The following is a 20441-nucleotide window of genomic DNA, read 5'->3' on the forward strand; positions in this document are numbered from 1 at the left end:
CTCATTGATACGTATATACCTAGGTAGAGAGAATATGGAGAAGATATTTCCTGTAGTGTGGGATTCTAGGACCAGCGGGCATAGAATCAGAATACAAGGATGTCCTTGTAGAATAGAGATGAGGAGATTTATAGCATAGAAACAGGTCCTTCAGCCCAACTCAATCATGCTGACCATCCAAGCTTTGCCTGAATTTGGGCGATATCTCTCTGTGGAAAAATATACATGGCCAGCATTTGGATTTCATCCTCATCGGGTTCATTATCATCATGAAAGGCGTTGTTTTGTGGCAGCAGTAGAGTGTTGGTATACACTTGGAGAATTATGAACAGTTTTGGGCCACTTATCTAAGAAAAGATTTGCTGGCATTGGAGAGGGCCCAGAGGAGGTTCATGAGAATGATTCTTGGAATGAAAGAGTTAATGTATGAGGAGTGTTTGATGGCTCTGAGCCTGTATTTACCAAAGTTTAGAAGAATGAGGGAGGTTCTCATTAAAACCTATCAAATATCGAGATAGAGTAGATGTGAAGAGAAAGTGTCCTGTAGCAAGGGAGTCTAGAACCAAAGGGCACAACCTCAGAATACAAGAACGTTCCTTTAGAACAGAGACGAGGAGGAATTTATTTTAGCCAGAGTGTGGCGAATCTGTGAAATTCGTTCCCACAGATGGCTGTGGGAGTAATCATCAGCTATATATAAAGCAGGGGTTGATAAGTTGTTGATTAGTCTGTGCATCAAAGGTTACAGGGAGAAGGCAGGAGAGTGGGCTTGAGAGGAATGGTATATCAACCATGATGGAATAGAGTCCATGAGCTTAATTCTGCTCCTATGCCTTATAGTCTTATATAAAAATGTAGACAAATACAAAAACCTGAAAGCATATACCATGAAGTGCATAAAGAAATTATATCCCACTCTTATCAGACCCTTGAGTCGACCTCTTGTATGATTAGATAGACTCTTTGCTTCAGAATCACCCTTGTTATGAATTTGCACATTATTGTTTATCTGCACTGCACTTTTTTGGCAATGCTTTAATCTGCATTATTATTGTTCTACCTTATTCTAGCTCAATACACTGTGCAATGATATATTTGTTTAAATACCATGCAGGGCAAGCTTTTAATTCTACCTTGATAGATGTGACAAAAATAAACCAATACCAATAACAAATTACAATGAATTGCAATAAAATTAATAAATAGTGCAAAAGAGGAATAGAAAGATGAGGCAGTGTTCATGGGTCCAAGAACCGTTCAGAAATGTGATGGCAGAGGGGAAGAAGCTATTCCTAAAGTGTTTAATGTGAGTCTTCAGGCTCCTGTACCCCCTTCCTCGTTGTAGTAATGAGAACAGGCCATGTCTGGATTCCACCTTCTTGAGGCCCTAATTGTAACAAATTTTGCAAGCAAAACATGTACCTTCTTTAGCATTGACAGCCAAATGGATCCTCACTAAAGCTCCCACAAACAATGTTATGAACACAAATATTTGCTAAAACTGGACCTACCCTCTTAGCATAAAGAACTGTAAAAAGAGCTCAGGACAGATATATTTCAGATCTTCAGGCCTTAAGGAATCCTCTCTGTGGCAGCCATAAAACTGATGGTGAAAGGGTCACTCTATTGCTGAGGGAAATTGTGCTTTTACATGGGTAAATCCCATACAATGATTATCACCATCAAATCCAACAAATCGCCATTTGATCAAGGGGCCCCTGATCACTACTTGCACCTCAGAAGCAATTTGTATTAAGACTGTGGTCATCAAAAGACACTGCAATTAGTTCAGTTTCCATTTTCTGAGTATTGACAACTGAAGTTGGTGGATGCATCCAAAATATTAATGTCAAGGAGCAGAGCTGTTAATTAATGCCCTGTTGTCAATCCTGGCATAACATGCCCTGCTTTATGTAAATGATCAAAGATTACATTTAGACCACAATACAATGCATAATGTGTATAAGTAACTGAAACATTGAAGTGAAGCAATATTTTCAAATAAAGTAACTTGCATTCTTCTTTGCTTAAATGCGGTCTTGGATATTTTGTATATGTGTTGAATCTAAAACTTTGATTTCAATAACTGAAGGCTGGTTCTGCAATTATTAAAAATGTCAGTAAAATCTAACCTAACTTACCTGGCAAAACCATACAGGATCCCTCTTATTTAATATGCTACTGGCAAAGAGCGTTGAAATGCTTCCAGCTGTAGTGCGCCATTACACATGAAGTGAAACTCCAACAATCTAGTATCTGATTGTTCAGAAAACTGGAATGTCCGGAATCTGGCTCATTCATTATTCTGGAGAGTGAGTGAGGGAAGCAGGTGCAGGTGTGTGAGTAGCCAGAGCCAAGGGTTAGAGTGCAGCCAGTACTCGGGTCCAGACAGTTGGCCAGGAGTGTAGCCCATTCAGGATTAGAGTCTGGAAATCTGGGGATCAGGAACAGGGTTAGGCAGAGTCCCAAGGTAGAAGGACGTCCCTTTAGAACAGAGATAAGGAGAAATTGCTTTAACCAGAGGGTAGAGGACCTGTGGAATTCATTGACACAGACATCTGGGAAGACCAGGTATTCACTATATTTAAAGTGGAGGTTGATAGGCTCTTAATTAATAAGAACATCAAAGGTTATGAGTAGAAGGCAGGAAAATAGGATTGAGAGGGATAATAAATCAACCATGATGGAATAGCGGAGCAGACTTGGTCTAATTCTGTTCCTCTGTCTATGGTCTTACAGCAAGAGCTCAGCTCCGGATACCTTGCACATTTCCTATAGTATTTGATATCACTGGATTCAAATTTAAGTTCAAGTTTATTGCCATTTGGCTGTACATCCATACAACCAAATGAAACAACGTTCCTCCAGACCATGAATCACCCACAGAACGTAAATCACACACAGCACATAAAGCAACTATTACCACAGATAAGTTAATAAAACATGAAAAACGTATGTAGTGCACAGCACAGGTAAACAGCAAACATAAACAGTAAACAATAAACAGATTGCTGTCTTAGTTATGAGACCTCGGTGGCAGCAGAGCATTCATTAGTCTCGCAGCCTGAGGGAAGAAGCTGTTACCCAGTCTGGCAATCGTCGTCCTGATGCTCCTTTATCTCCTTCCTGATGTTCGTGGGTTAAAAAGATTGTGGGAGGGGTGGTAAAGACCTCAACAATGTATCAGGCCCTTCATATAAAATGCTCCTGGTACATATCGCAAATAAGGGAAGGGAGACCCCAGTGATCCTCTCCATGGTTTTTACTCTCCTCTATAGGGTCTTGTGTTTCAATGATTTGCAGCTTCAGTACCACATAATAACGCAGCCAGACAGGACACCCTCAATAGTGCTCCTGTAGAGAATTGTTAGAATGGGGGTAGAAGCCTTGCATGACTCAGTCTCCTCAGAAACAAAAGAAGCCGCTGTTCCTTCTTGACTAATGAGGAGGTGTTGTTGGTCCAGGTTAGGTCATCTGTTAGGTGCACACCAAAGGACTTTGTTCTCTTCACTATTTCTGCTTGGAGCCATTGATGTGCAGTGGAGAGTGATCAACCTGCAACTTCCTGAAGTCCACAATCATCTCTTTTGTCTTGTCAATGTTGAGACCCAGGTTGTTGTTCTTACACTATTTGACAAGCCTCTCTTTCTCCTCTCTGTATTGTCGCCAATGAGGCCTACCACTGTTGTATGATCATGATGATACAGCTTGAGCTGGATCTGGCAGTGCATTCGTGAGTCAGCAGTGTGATCGGCAGCTGGCTGTTGTTAGCTGAAAAATTATATTACTGTGAAACAAGTGTGTTTGGGTAGTAATTTGTATAAAATCCAATAGTCTGAAAAATCTGCCAGTCTAGAACCAAAAGTTCCAGGGGTGTTTACTATATTTGTTTCTTCTTCACATGCATTTGTTAACAGTTGCCATAGCTAATAGTGAAACAGAATTAAGTTTAGACTGAGATTTCTTTCTTTTCTTTTTAAATCTTTTTATTGAATTAGTACACAAAAGGTAAAACATATAAAAACTAATACACTGTTGTGATATAAATTTACAAGGGATATTAATAAATAAAAAACAGTACAAGCAGTGCAGTTTAGTTATAAAATAACGAAGTAATATAGTAGTATACTAATTTTCCATATATATCAATAAAGAGAAGAAAAAACCCAAAAAAGATTCCCAAAAAACCCCCCCCAAAAAAACCCACCGTGCAACTAACCTAAAAAGCAAAGCAAAGCAATGGGCTAACTAGGTACCAAGTAGACTTAAACAACTTAAACAATCACGTCCTCAAACCTGACCTCCATTAATAACAGTTAAACCAAGAAGGGAATGTAAATATGGTCAAAGAGAAAAAAAAGGTACATTAAATGAAAATGTTGAATAGAAGATCTCCAGGTCTTTTCAAATTTAACTGAAGGATTATAAAGATTACTTCTGATTTTTTCCAAATTTAAACATAGTATCATTTGAGAAAACCAAAAAAACGTAGTTGGGGCATTAATCTCCTTCCAATGTTGTAAAATACATCTTTTCGCCATTAAAGTAAGAAATGCAATCATTCTATGGGCTGAAGGGGAAAGATTACTGGAAGTTTTAGGTAATCCAAAGATAGCAGTAATAGGATGGGGAGAAATATCTGTATTCAATACCTTTGAGATAATATTAAAAATGTCTTTCCAAAAAGTTCCCGGGGTAGGACAGGACCAAAACATACGAGTTAAGGAAGCTATCTCCCCATGACATCTATCACAAAGAGGGTTAATATGAGAATAAAAACAAGCTAATTTACCTTTAGACACATGTGCTCTATGAACAACTTTAAATTGAATTAGGGAATGTTTGGAACAGATAGAGGAAGTATTGATTAGTTGTAAAAAATGCGCCCAGTCATCCGACAAAATAGTAAAGCCCAATTCCTTTTCCCAATCAGACCTAATCTTATTGAATGGAGCTACCCTAAGTTTCATGATAGTATTATATATAATAGCCCTTACACCTTTCTGACACGGTTTAAGGTTAATTATAGTATCTAAAATATATGTAGCGGGTAACGCTGGAAAGGAAGAAAGTGTGGTACTTAGGAAATTTCTAACTTGGAGATATCTAAAAAAATGTATTCTTGATAAGTTATATTTGGTAGATAATTGTTCAAAGGACATAAGGGAGCCATCTAAAAATAAATCCAAAACCCGTGATATACCATTGGTCTTCCAAATTTGAAAGGCACGGTCCGTAGAGGAAGGGGGAAAGAATATGTTACCTAAAATAGGAATCGCTAGCCCACATTGATTAAGATTGAAAAATTTTCGGAATTGAAACCAAATGCGTAAGGTATGTTTAACTATATGGTTACAAACCTGTTTGTGGCGTTTCAAATCAAAAGGAAGAGAAGAACCTAAAATGGAGCCAAATGCATAACCCTGAGCAGATTGTAATTCCAATACTACCCATTTAGGAATGGATAGTGTATCTTGGTTAAGTAACCAAAATTTCATGTGTCGAATATTAGTTGCCCAATAATAAAATCTAAAATTAGGTAATGCCAAACCTCCATCTCTCTTAGCTTTCTGTAGATGTATTCTACCCAGTCTCGGGTTTTTATTTTGCCAAATAAATTAAGAAACTTTAGAGTCAACTTTGTCAAAAAAGGAATTTGGAACAAAAATCGGTAATGCATGAAATATATATAAAAATTTTGGCAGAATAAACATCTTAACAGCATTAATACAACCAATCAAAGTTAGATAAAGTGGAGACCATTTAAATGAAAGTTGTGTAATGTGGTCAATTAAGGGTAGGAAATTAGTCTTAAATAAATCCTTATGTTTACAGGTAATTTTAATCCCAAGATATGAAAAATGATTATTAACCAATTTAAACGGCAGGTTCTGATATAAGGGAGCTTGCTTATTAATCGGGAAAAATTCACCCTTATTGAGATTTAATTTATAACCTGAAAAGAGACTAAATTGTGCTAATAAATCTGAAGCTGCAGGAATAGATTTTTGAGGATTAGAAATATATAGAAGTAAGTCCTCAGCATAAAGTGATACTTTATGAGACTTTAAACCACGAGTTATACCAATAATGTTAGGAGATTCTCGAATAGCAATTGCAAGAGGTTCTAATGCTATATCAAATAATAAAGGACTAAGAGGACAACCTTGTCTGGTACCTCGAAAAAGAGGAAAAAAGGGTGAATTTAAAGTGTTAGTACGAACTGAGGCCATGGGAGAATGATATAACAATTTGAACCAGGATATAAATTTCGGGCTGAAGTTAAACATTTCAAAGGCTTTTTCAGTGTCTAGGGAAATGACGCATTCAGGATCATTTTGTGACGGGGTATAGACAATGTTTAAAAGTGTACAAATATCATAAAAAGAATAACGATTTTTAATAAAACCCATTTGGTCTTCCGAGATAATATAAGGAAGTGCTTTTTCTAGTCTGTTTGCTAATAATTTAGAAAAAATTTTAGAGTCCATATTTAAGAAGGATATTGGTCTATAAGATGCACATAGAGCAGGGTCTTTATCTTTCTTTAATATTAAAGAGATCGATGCTCTATAAAAGGATTTGGGTAGTTTACCAAGTTTTAATGAGGCCTCCAGAACCCTGAATAGCCAAGGGATTAATGAGGATGCAAAAAAATTTATAAAATTCCACGGTAAACCCATCAGGACCAGGAGCTTTCCCCGGGTTCATAGAAAAAATAACATTCTTAATCTCATCAGTGGTAAAGGAAGTGTCTAACATAGAGCATATATCATGTGAAATCTTAGGGAAATCTAGGTTATCTAAAAAGTCACACATATGTTTAGAATCTCGTGGAGACTCTGATTTATATAAAGAGGAATAAAAGTCAAAAGAGGATTGATTAATCTCAGCTTGATCAAATGTCAGTTGATCTTTTTGATTAAAAATCTGATTAATTTGAAATTTAGTAGAGTTAGTCTTCAACTGATTAGCCAACAGTTTACCAACTTTGTCACTATGTATATAAAATTTGCTTCCTGTTTTCATTAACTGATTTGCAATAGAGGATGAAAGTAATAAACTGTGTTCCATTTGAAGTTCAGTTCTTTGTTTATACAACTTCTCAGAGGGAGCTGTAGCATATTTCTTATCAATTTCCTTAATCTCGTCCACAAGAACCAGCTCCTCCTCCTTCAACCTTTTCCTCAAAGCAGCAGAGTACGAGATGATCTGGCCACGAATATAAGCTTTAAAAGTATCCCAAAGGGTGTTCATGGGTATATCCTCTGTACAGTTAATTGTAAAAAAGGGATCAATCTGTTCATTCATAAAGTTAAAAAAATCCAAGTCCTGAAGCAACAGCGAATTAAAATGCCATTGTCTATTATTTTATGTATTGGCCAATATTTTAATAGAAAGCTTAAATGGAGCATGATCCGAAATGGTTATAGAGTCTTATTCACATTTAACCACTGAAGAAATAAGACAAGAGTCAATAAAACAATAATCAATTCTTGAATAGGAATGATGAACATGTGAAAAAAAAGAGAAGTCTTTTTCCTGGGGATGCAAAAATCGCCAAATACCCGTCAACATGGAATCTGAGAGAAATTAATTAATCAAGGTTGCAGATTTATTGGGTAGAGTTCATATAGGGGCCGAACGGTCCAATAATGGGGGTAAACGAGTATTAAGATCTCCGCCCCAGATTAGTGAAATCTCATTCAAATTCGGGAACAAATTAAATAATGATTTATAAAATTCTGGACAGTCCAGGTTTGGAGCATAGAGGTTAACCGAAACTACCTCTTTATTAAAGAGTAAACCACTAACCAACAGAAATCTACCATTCGGATCAGAAATAATATCGTGTTGCACAAAAGTGATTGAGGGATCTATAAAAATAGAAACTCCTCGAATTTTGGCGTTGGAATGAGATTTCTTTATTTATCAACAGTGATTTCCCTCTTCAGAAGAGACTAAAAGCCAAATGCAAGGAACACTTCACAAGTGACAAGCAGAAAGGAATTAAGCAGATATATACTGGTATTATTTTTTCTGAGTAGTATCAAGTTTTACCTCATATAAAGATAATTATAATCACATCTTATTAAACACTCCAGGCAGTCTTACTGTATCTTTCCATTATTAGTAACATGTATCACATTTTCTACCACATCTTTAGGAAGCATTTCTCCTCAGTGAATAAATCATAATCTCATTGCATAAGGGTGTAACTTAATAAGAAGATATCTTATGATAATGTGCTAAGGTTCTGAACAGCAACTTTCAAAACAAGTTATTCTGATGTGCTGAGATTTTAATAAAAGCCGATATTTTTCTTCTTATGGATTGTGCCAAATAAAAGCTGGTAAGTGCCAATAAATCATTAGAGCACAGAAGGTGACAATTTTATAAAACACTCTTGGGCTGTCCTATCCCTCTCCGTTCTGCTCACATTGCCCCACAAATCATTTTCCCTCAGTGATCTATCCAATTCCCTTTTAAAAACAATACTATTACCTGAAACTCTGTCTGCAAAAGGAGATTTTCCTCACATTCTCTCCTGTGATCATTTACCATCAGTACGAAACAATGTTCACCAGTGTTTATCCTATATGTTGATAGGAGGAGTTGTTCTCTATTTGCTCTTTCAAAATCAGCATGGATTTATGTATTTCAGAACCAGATTTAATATCACTGGCATATGTCCTGAAATGTGTTAGTTTTACAGCAGCAGTACAATGAAATACATGATAAATAAATACAGAAAAAAAAACTGAGTTACATTAAGTATATATATAAGATAGTTAAGTTAAAATAAGAAATGCAAAATAAGAGGAATATAAAAGTAGTGAGGTAGTGTTCATGGGTTCAATGTCCATTTAGAAGTCAGACGGCAGAGGGGAGGACATTGTTCCTGAATTGCTGAGTGCATGTATTTTTGGTAAATGCCACATAACTTTCTTTGCTCCAGTGAGAACAACATATTCTGGTAATCACTAAGTGTTCATTAAGGACACGTTGAAGTACTCATCACATAATCAGGCATACACCCCTTCTTTAATAAATCAGCTTTATTTCAAAATGGGTTATTTGTCCTCTAACAACTTATTTTATATTAAGTTGCCTCTAGATGTCTGTGCCTCTTTTTATATTTACTGTAATTCAATTCTAATTTTCCTATTTTCATTTTCAACTCTTCTGCCATTCATCTATTGTTCACCTCACATGCATACTCTATCCCTATTTTTTATTAAGCCATCTTGCTATCTCCTTTAATGTCCATGAATTTCTTGATTTATTTCTTTACTTAACTGTAACCAAGCATGTATCTGAAATATTTCCTCTGGTAGCTGGAAACTCTTCCTTGTGTTAACTGCAAAACTTTGATTCTACTTAACTTTGGTCTGATCAGGTTTCTTTCTATTTAAGTTAACCCAACTGCATTTAAGATGGCAGAGTGTGACATCGAAACATCGGTTAGAATTGATACCTGTACCTAGCTGGAAGCATTCTAAACCTACGATGCAACAATCATTGTTCAGAAGTGATTGTTGGACTAATGTTCCCACATAGTCTCCACATCCACTCTATCCAGATCTTTCAGTATCTGGTAGGATTCAATTACATACTCTTTATCTTTCTATAATCCATCAAGTAGAGAGCAAAAGATATAAAACACAAACAAATAGATTATATCTTTTGCTTCCTAATGGACATGTTCTCCTTCCAATTCTAACTTTGTTAATCATTTCTGCTCCTCTGTCTTCTTTATCCCCATCTCTATTTTTTCTCTCTGTCTTACATCCGGGAATATTGCTTGCCAGCTATCCTTGTTTTTGATTCATGCTTCAAGTACAAATGCAATACTATGCAGTAGAAAAAAATATTGGACAAACTCATCTGATCAGGTAGCATCAATGGAGGGAAATAGATATTGATTACTTTTGTTACTTTCTTATTTGGCATTACATGTTAGATATATTGGTTTTCCCTTGAATTTATGACTTGGCAACCAATGAACCTGTGTTTGGGCTAAATAAAATAACCTTCATAAATTTAGATCTTGCAAAACCCATGTGAGAAAGTTTCAGCTATACACTGGGATCAATGGATCAGAGCAACTGAAATCAGCCCCATTTGCTGCCAATACTCACATAAATATGAAGAGTTATCAAAAAAAGGAATACTTTGAACAGTTCAGAAGATTGTGGATCAAAGCAGTAACAAATCCTTTCAAAAGAGAGTACCAGTGAGTTCAACAAATTCATTGCCACATCAGTGAGCCTCATGAAAAATAAAGTTTTACTTTGATTTAGCTGGTTTACCTCTGGGAATTAGGCATTAAGTCTCTCCTTTCTCTTTTATATTAAAATAGTGGAGGTGGTTCTTTCAGGTTGTTATAGCTAGGGGTGGTAGTGGGGATAAGCTCCCACTACTTATTAAGTATCCCCAATGGCACGCATCACCTATAATCTCTGACAACCAAGACCAGCTCTTGGATTTCATATGTGGCTTAGCTACTAAGCCCAGCGGAACTATTTTTAATGACAGGAGAAGGGGCAAAGGCAGATTACTGGTGACTTAAGTCCAATTCCTTCAGGCAGATGGGGCTTGTCAGCCATGGTTGGCAGCTCATTTAGGAGAAGGACAACTCTGAGCTCAAACCTCTACTGCCTTCAGCTACTTCCACTCATGGGGAAGACTTCAGGAGTAAACACCAAGGAAAATTTAGGAGCTAAGTCAGTCCGATGTTGATTTCAACTCTGACTGGCAACTCCTGCAATGCCACTGGTACCAAATTGTATTGGTCTCTGCCATTCCATTGGATTCGTCAGCTGCATGGAGAGAGGGATCCTGCTACAAGGGCAACAACTTGCTCTCCACATCATACTACCCTGGCTTGCGTATCCTGCAGATAGCTGGGATGCAACTTCTATGGTTGCCCCTGACCAACAGAGAGTCTCAAAAAAAGACTGGATGTAGGTTGTATTAGTGAAAATCAATTATTAAAGGACTTACAACACAAGAAGAATTTTAAAATATAAATTACAAGGTATAAGTACACGAGTTCGACAGAACACATCTGCTGCTAGAGCACAGTAATTATTTCATTCCAAGGGACTAAGTATCTGAATCACTGTTCAAAGTTGCAGTGCAGTATCGATTGGCTGCCTTAATTGGCTTTTACAGTCCCAGTGTTAATACAAACTCAGAATTTGCTCACTTCTGGCAATGTGCTTGTGTATAGGAAAGCAGTAGTTTCCTCAGTGAAGTGAACCATGAGGTTATGACCAGTATTCGGATTTAAAGAGGAAAGAAAGTTTAAAAAAATCAGAAATTTACATTGATACATTGTTGGATCCTGATGCTCTTGTGATCCAAAGTTTCTTTGGAAGTCAAGTTTGAGGAATAAAGCTTGTTGCTTATGATCAAGAGCAAGGAATAGAAAAGAAGATGTATGGCTAGAGACAAAATAAAGAGGGCAGACAAAGGGAGGAGCAGGGAAAGAGAAGTCGCAATGTAGAAGTCTCCTCATACCAGACTATTGACAACAGAAATACCATTGATAACAAAAAAAAATAGTCAGATTCAAGTATTTTGACAGCCACCACTAAAATGTGTTATGATTTAATACGTGTTCTTGACCTGAAGTAGAAAGAATTGTTTGCCTCACAGGAAGTGGAGCCTGGTCTAAAATATGATCCATTCTTGTCTTAGTGTAGAGTATGTTTTTACATACTGTACTCACCGGTTTACAAAATGATCATATTCAAAATGACCTTCAGCTATTCTTTTAGATCCCTAAACCTCAGATGAGATACTACTAGAGAATTGAAACATTGCACGTGCAAATGAAGCAGAGAAAAAGAATAAACGAAAACTAGCTGGGTCAGCCCACACTGTCGTTGTTAACTCTGCACAGTTAGAAGAACCTCCTGTTGAGTATAAATGTCAGATGGAAAGGACTCATATAGACCTAGTGTTACAATTGAAAACACTGAGTGAAGACATTGCACAGGTCAAGGAGCAACTTCAACAGCCCATACCTGAACGCCAACAATGCTTTACAGTTCCAAATAAAAAACAGGAGGTGAGAACAGCTCCTTTTTAGCCGCAGAACCTAGCACAGAGTTACCAGCAGCCGTCAGGGTGGGGTACAAAGAGGCCTGAGCAGTCTGTGGGGCAAAACGTTATCAGGTCTGAACTCCAGAGAGGGCCAAGCATTGAACAAAACCAATGGTGGAAAAAACAAAACCAGTTAATTGAATCTTACCCAGCCCCTCAATAACAAAATCTTCCCCCATTTCAGCACTATGTTGCTGCACTATGAGTCATATGCATTGTTGCCTGAAGCCCAGCAGCCATGTCAGGTAGCTCCACAGAATTATTCATTTTTATCACAGCAGCATGCATTTACACCACAGTATCCAGTCCCAAAAAGTCTATATCCTAGCCTTCCTCAGCGGCTTCATCCACCACAAACTAGAAAGTGTTTCCACTGTCAGCAGAGACGGTGTGAGGAACTTTACACCCAGTGTTACAACTGTGGTACAGCTGAGCACTAGGATGCAAAGCACGTGGAATAAGTTTACCCAGAGAAGATCCTTTAATCTAAGATGGGTTGCTTCTACGGGACAGGAAGTAACCAGCATTACAGAAGTGTCCCAGCAATGTGCCAGCTGTGGTAGAGAGAGTGTAAGTACAAGGTGCTCCAGACGTAAAGACCCATATTACTGCTCAAAAAAATGTCAGACAGACGATTGGAATCAGAACAGGATCAATACAAATAACGAGTGGCAGCCATCCACCAGTGCTTTATCAAAGTGGATAGTAAAAGTTTTTTCAAGTAGGTAAGAAATAAAAGAGAGATGAGAGTGGATATAGAATATAGAAAATGAGGCCAGAGAGAGAAAAACAGGGATCAAGGAGATGGCATATGAACTAAATGAGTCAGTTGTCACAGTGGAAGACACTAGCAGTGTGCCAGATGTTGTAGTGTGTGAAGGAAGAGAAGTGAGTGCAGTTACTATTACAAAAGAGAAGGTGCTCAAAAAGCTGAAAGACCTAAGGGTACCTAAGTCACCCGGACCAGATGAATTGCACTCTAGGATTCTGAAAGAGGTAGTGTTGGAGATTGTGGTGCCTTTAGAAATGATCTTTCAAAAATCTTCGGATTCTGCATGGTGCCAGAGGACTGGAAAATTGCAAAAGTTACTCCACTCTTTAAGAAAGGAGGAATCCAGCAGAAAGAAAATTAGCATTAATTTTAAAAGGTCTTGAGTACAATAGCAGGGATGTGGTGCTGAGGTTTTATAAGGCACTGGTGAGGCCTCACCTTGAGTATTGTGAACAGTTTCAGGCTCCTAAGATGTGCTGACATTAGAGAGAGTCCAGAGGCGGTTCACAAAGATGATTCCGGGAATGAAAGAGTTATCATACGAGGAATGTTTGATGGCTCTGGGCCTGTACTCGCTGAAATTTAGAAAGATCAGGGGGATCCCATTGAAACCTTTTGAATGTTGAAAGGCCTAGACTGAGTAAATGTGGAAAGGACGTTTCCCATAGTGGAGGACTCTAGAACAAAACAGCACAGCCTCAGGGGAGAGGGACATCCATTTAAAACAGAGATGCAGAGAAATTTCTTTAGCCAGACGATAGTGAATTTGTAGAACATGTTACCTCAGGCACTGTGGAGCTGTTGGGTGTATTTAAGGCAGAGATTGATAGGTTCTTGATTTGAGTTGGCATCAAACGTTACGGGGAGAAGGCAAGGGAATGGGGTTGAGGAAGGGGATAAAGGTAAGCCATGATTGAATGGCAGACCAGACTCGATGGGCCAAATGGCCTAATTCTGTTCCTATGCCTCATTTTCTTATGGTCTTATGGTTTTAGTTGCACAGTGTCAAGTCAGTCAACAATTGTTTGTAACTTCACTGGTGGGCAGAGAATACCTTGTAGAATGCTACCTACAGGGACATCAAAGTGGAGCAACACAGGACACAGGTTCACAGCTGTGCACCATAGATGAGCAGTGGAAAGCTAGGCACTTACCTGGAGTTAAACTCAGGGATGTTTCAGAGACAGTAGAGACACCCGAGGCGTTACAGCTGGTGGCACCCAATGGTGCAAACATGTCATATGTAGGAGGGGTTGTGATCACCTTCAAATTAACTTCGTCTGGTGCAAAAGAACTAATCATACTTGTTTTGGTTCTGAAAGGCAGACTTCTAACCCATCCTACCATTGGATTCAACGTGATTGAACAGGTTATAAAGCAGAGTGATGAAAGAAGACTCAACAACAAGGAGAGAGGATTTTTATATGAAACAGTAAGAGCTGGATTATCTAGTCTTAAAAGAAACAAAATCAAGGCATTTATCAATCTGATTAGCATTGACAATCCCTGTGAGTATTGAGTAAAGGCAACAAAGGAGATAGTTAACACATCGGAACATACCACAACGCAAGCTCAATGCTATGTACAGTCTCCATTTGTGAGAGAAGACAAAATAATGCTCCTTGAACCAGAAGTGACCACCCCCCCCAGAGGGCAGAAGGCTTTGAACTGTGTGAACCACTGGTAACACTCCAGAGGGATGCAAGTCCATACATTGTTATTGATGTGCACAAGAGAATGGACCATGACATTGCTGAGCAGACAGTGCTCGTGACATTGCAACTAGTTAAATCTGTGTTCCCTGTCTCTGTGCAAGAAGGTGCCGTATTCGACCCAACCATTTTGACGCCAAATAGAAGATGGTAAGTGTGATCTTGACACTGCTTTATGGGATCTACCAGTTGATGTGAGCCACCTAAATATTCAACAGCAACAGATCGTGAAGCAGATGCTACAAGAAGAATGGCAAGATTTTCAGCATCAGACAATGGCATTGGATGTATCAGAAGTTTGCAGCTGAGTATCTCTCTCAAAGATGATGTTAAACAAGGTTAAACAAGGTTAACAAGGTTAAACAAGAGAAAATCTGCAGATGCTGGAAATCCGAGTAACACACATAAAATGCTGGAGGAACTCAGCAAGGCAGGCAGCATCTATGGAAGAAAGTAAAGTCGACATTTCAGGCTGAAATCCTTCGGCAGGACTGGAGAAAAAATGCTGTGGAGTAGATTTAAAAGGTGGGTGGAGGGGTTGCAGGTCATTACCAGAAGTTTGAGAAATTGATGTTCATGCCATTAGGTTGGAGGCTACCCAAACTGAATATAAGGTGTTGTTCCTCCAACCTAAAGGTGGCCTTATCACGACAGTGGCGGAGGCCATGGTTGGACATATCGGAATTGAAATGGAGGTGGAATTAAAATTGGTGGCCGCTGTGAAATTTTACTTGTTCTGGAAGACAGAACATAGGTGCTCGGTGAAACGGTCTCCTAATCTACATCAGGTCTCGCCAATATACAGGTGGCCACACAGAGAGCACCAAACACAGTAAATGACCCCAACAGACTCACAGGTGAAGTGTTGCCTCACCTGGAAAGACTATTTAGGGTCCTGAATGGTAGTGAAGCAGAAGGTGTAGGGGCAGGAGTAGTATTTGTTCCGCTTGCAAGGATTAGTGCCAGGAGGGACGGATGGACAAGGGAGTCATGTAGGGACCAATCCCCGCAAAAGTAGAAAATGGGGGTGGGGGAAGAAAGATGTGCTTGGTGGTGATATCCTGTTGGAGATGGTGTACGCTTCAGAGAATTATGTGCTGGACGTGAAGGCTGGTGGGGTGGTACGTGAGGACAAGAGGAACCCTATCCCTGGTAGGGTGTCAGGAGGATAGGGTAAGAGCAGACGTGCGTGAAATGGAGAAGATACGGTTGAGGGCAGCATTGATGGTGGAGCAAGGGAAGCCCCTTTCTTTGAGAAAGGAGGACATCTCCTTTGTTCTAGAATGAAAAGCCTCATCCTGAGAGCAGATGCAGAGGAGACGGAGGAATTGCAAAAAGTGGATGGCATTTTTACAAGTAGCAGGGTGGGCAGAGTTGTAGTCCTGGTAGCTGTGAGAGTCCGTGGGTTTGTAATAGACATTGGTGGATAAACTGTCTCAGGAGATAAAGATAATGAGATTGAGAAAGGGAAGGGATGTGTCGGAAACCGACCAGTTGAATTTGAGGGCAAGGTGGAAGTTGGAAGCAAAGTGGATGAGACACCATACCATCCCTAGGGAAGCGGACAAATTGAGAATTTCAACTGTACCTTTCTACAAGTGCTGAAAACACTAACAGAAAGACAAAAAGGAAATTGGAAAGAGTCATTGAATAAAATGGTTCATGCTTACAACTGTACAAGGTCAGAAGTAACATGATTCTTTCTGTTCTACTATCTCTTCAGAAGATCACCAAGATTGCCCATGAATATATTCTTTGGCCTGACCACCGACGAAAATCCTGCAATCCACAGTGAATACTTGGGAAGATGGAAAAATGGGAAGCAAGAAGCCCTTCAGATTGCCAAGGAGTATATGCAAAAGGTGTTGGGGAGAAATAAGAGGAATTTTGACAGCAGAGTGTGATTTACAGAGTTACAACTTGGGAGTGGTGTCCTACTAAAGAATCCTACACCCAGTGGAAACCTGGTAAAGCTTTGGAACTGTTGGGAGGACTGCATCCATATTGTTGCATGGAAAGTTGCGAAGGATATGCCAACCTATGAATTAAAACCAGAACAAGGAAAGGAAATCCAGAGTTTGACATCACAATCTTCTCGTGCCATGTGAACACCTGCCTTTGGATGCTGAACCACAAATGGATGCCGCAACAAAGCAAGGGTGCCTGCCGAAACAGAGCACTAGGGCTCGCCCACCTAATGAAAGGGAAAAGAGTGAACCAGCCAGTGACAGTGAGGATGAATATTACTATCATGTAGAATGTCTGCAGCCTCACAGTACTAAGGACTACAATAGTTTTGCGGTAGAGCCTTTACAACCTGCTGAGTAGCAACTGAGGGGGGTTGAGGATTCACAATACTTCCAGCGACAAATGCCCGAGAAGGAACAGTTGTTGAGCTTTCCTGCATGTGAACCAATACCAGTTCCTGTATTTACTCCAGCAAATAATGAGCCAGACAACCAGATGGAGCAAAGACAAGGGAGCTTAAAGTTTCCTCGAAGGGAACAATGACCACCAAAATGCTTTAGTTACTGTAGGGGTGGGACCCCCACATGTCACAACGTACACTCTGTAGACTGTAGGCCTCATCAGTATCAGGCCTTGCCTTATAATTATGTAATGTCAATGACCATGGCTACCTGTGCCTCAGTTCCTACATCAATTACCATGTGCCTACTAGAAACCAAAGGAATGTTTTGTACAAGGAAAATAGTGATTGCAAGTTGAACATTAGGAGGAGATAAACAACAGGAATTCTGCAGATGCTGGAAATTCAAGCAACACACATCAAAGTTGCTGGTGAACGCAGCAGGCCAGGCAGCATCTCTAGGAAGAGGTGCAGTCGACGTTTCAGGCCGAGACCCTTCGTCAGGAGATGTCGGGTCAACAATTACTTTTAGGAGAGGAGGTGTGTGTGACAAAGTTGAAATCTGTTCAATTTAGTTATAGATAATTGTTGAATTAATTTTTTAAAAGTGTTAAAGTAATTTATTTTATGTGACTATCACTTCATGTTGAGAAAGAAAAGGGATATTACATAAATGTGTTCAGTTGAAAATTCTGAGAATCTATGCATGGTGTTCTTTTATAGTATTGAGCACTGAATCTGCCATCGACTTGTCAGGACTTGCATTCAATCTTCAGCACGTGATTGATTGCTCACGCCAATGTCTGGGCAGGGGCAATGCTCGCCGTACTTATTTCATAAAGTGACTGATGCCTGTACATAATGTATCTATGTTTCATTCGCCGTATCCCCTTTTCAGGGATACTCCACCATCACCATCTTCAACAACAGAGAATTAAGGAATCCCAGATTCTGTCACTGGGCTATGCTGAGCTGATTTAATGAACTAATTGGTGATAATGGAAAATAGTTGATGTTTGTGGCAGAGAACACTCGGTAAACACAGTCTGTACACTTGCGCATTTACACACACGCATACCTTGCCTGGTATTTCTGCTGTCATTTTGTTAGGTGTGTGCATTTCAACGTCTTCTACCCAGTACATTCACCTCATGAATCCTAAAGGATTTGGCTTTCTGGTGTCTTTCCCGCCATGCACGTTGGAATATTCCGTTTCTTTATTAATGAGTATGTGTGAATATGTATATATTGTTTGTATACTGTATTCAAGGTAGATAATTTTACGTATTTTGTAATATGATTATAAGTACATTGTGAAGTGCATCATGTTCTGATTCATGTGTAGTCTTAAGTTCATTTTGTGGGTAATTAAAGATGATAAGTCCTGGTACCTGAAAAATAGGATGTTCACTCTCAGTAGCAGAGATAGATGAAGCTACCAGGAGTTTACACTAGACAAAGCATGGAGGTTTCATTGTGTTTTTCTAGTAGATACCTTTTGGTAAATATTGGCAGTTTTCGCCATTTTTGTTATTTTGATTTTTGTCGCACCGAATAAACACCCTTGAACGAAAGTGCTAAGTGACTCCAGCCATCTTCGATTGTAACCCATGATCTAACAATGTTAAAACTGTTAGTTTAAGGAAAGGTGGAAATAAGCCATGTAACTCACTCCTGGTTATGAACTTGAGTCAATGTGTTGCAAAATATTGATGATCTTCCAGCAATTGTACACATATTCCTGCAGAAATCCCCAACTTTGAGAAAGGCTTTGGCAGAAATCAGCAGAGGCATTTTCAATTCTCTCAAATTTCTTTGTGCTACTTGGGTAGATATTTCTTGAAGTTCAAAGGGGCAGGGCAATCTTTCCCAGAGTGGACAATCTGACCTTGAGCTCATGCTGAGTTAAAACTAGTACAATTGTGGGTAGCATGAATTGTCATGAGAACCATGAATAGTGTTTATTTTCCATTTAAGGCTATTAATTTATTTGTATTATCTGAGTATGAATTTTAGCTTTTTAAGTGTTAATAATTAAAGGCAATATTTTTAGTGTTTTAAAATTTTGTTTTGTTTTCTATGTAACTGAATGCAGTTAGTCTCAAAGACCTTTATAACCTTTCACTAGTTCTGACAGTTTTGACAGTCCGGAAGTCTGGGGCAGTCCAATTCATCACTGTCTGACAAACATGTGGCACAAGGGCAGGTACACGATGATGATTGGGACAGTGAAAGATTTGTCACTTTGACATTAATTTGCTGAGCTTAGGCAGGATTGGACCTTGATTTGACAACTCCATTTTGAAATAGTCTTCCTTCTCTCACACTGCAAGTGTATTTGAAGAACAGGAAATAAAGTGTGGCTATGCCATAAAAAAGGAAAAATATGGGAGTGAATAGTACCAAGCAAAACCATATTCCATTGCTGACTGCTCTGATTTATAAATATACACTGTATTTACTCTTCAGATAAATATCCCTTTTGTTTACTGAGAAAAAATCTCTCTAATGGAAGAAGTAATTTATTTTCATTTTGATTAAGCCATCTCTGACTGGTCTTCATAGACCAGGCAGAGTTTATATGTAGTCAATATTGCAAGAAAGAGGATTGCGCAGATCAAATGAAAATTGGCTGGATAAGCAAGAAATCACCTTTATATATTCCTGAGGTACGTTTTCCTTTGTGTGTTAAAGTCATTTGTTCAGTTTCACTTATCGCATTGTTATTCCCCTCTTGGGCTGTACGAATGCCCTGGGACATTAGACTATCATTCAGCATTTTGTACAAAAAAATTGATTGGCTTAGAGAGACAGCTGATAGCTTTGAGAGCACTTTATCTAGCTGCTGAGAAAACAATAAGAGAGTTACAGAAACAGAAAGTAAATAAATCCATTTATTCATTCTACTCATTCCATTTGAATGGCAAATTATTTTTTGGATGTTAGGCTGTAAAAGAAAGAATCGCAAGCCAGAAAGCAGTAATTTATTATTGAAAGCCCAAAGCCCAAAGAACATTTCAAATGATCCTCTCTTGCAGAACTTGGGTTATATTATTAATTATTTTTCCAATTTGTCAGTCCCATGCCCAAAGTGTGAATGTTCCTGGGATCCACACCTTGGAGAGCATTAAGTGCATCACATTGCTGGGTGGTGATTAGAATAATTCATAGATCATTTTAAATGAAACCATTTCTAACAATATACAGGCATGGAAGTTATATATACTGTTGGTTAATTCTGTGGCTCAAAATTTATTGCTTAAAGGAAAAACACATCGTGGAAATAACAAACACTGGATTCTACTGTGCTAATGTGCAAGCTTCTCATTGTCTATTAACCATAAATCATGATAATTTTACGTGTGAAGTTTCAGTTAGTTATCAGCTAATGCACTGCTGTCTTAAACAACTGATCAACCTCTCTCGTCCTGCTATAAATAGTAATGCAGTAATTTTTCTGGGTAATTACAAACAT

This window comes from Mobula birostris, chromosome 19 (genome assembly GCF_030028105.1).
Source record: "Mobula birostris isolate sMobBir1 chromosome 19, sMobBir1.hap1, whole genome shotgun sequence".
NCBI lineage: Eukaryota > Metazoa > Chordata > Chondrichthyes > Myliobatiformes > Myliobatidae > Mobula > Mobula birostris.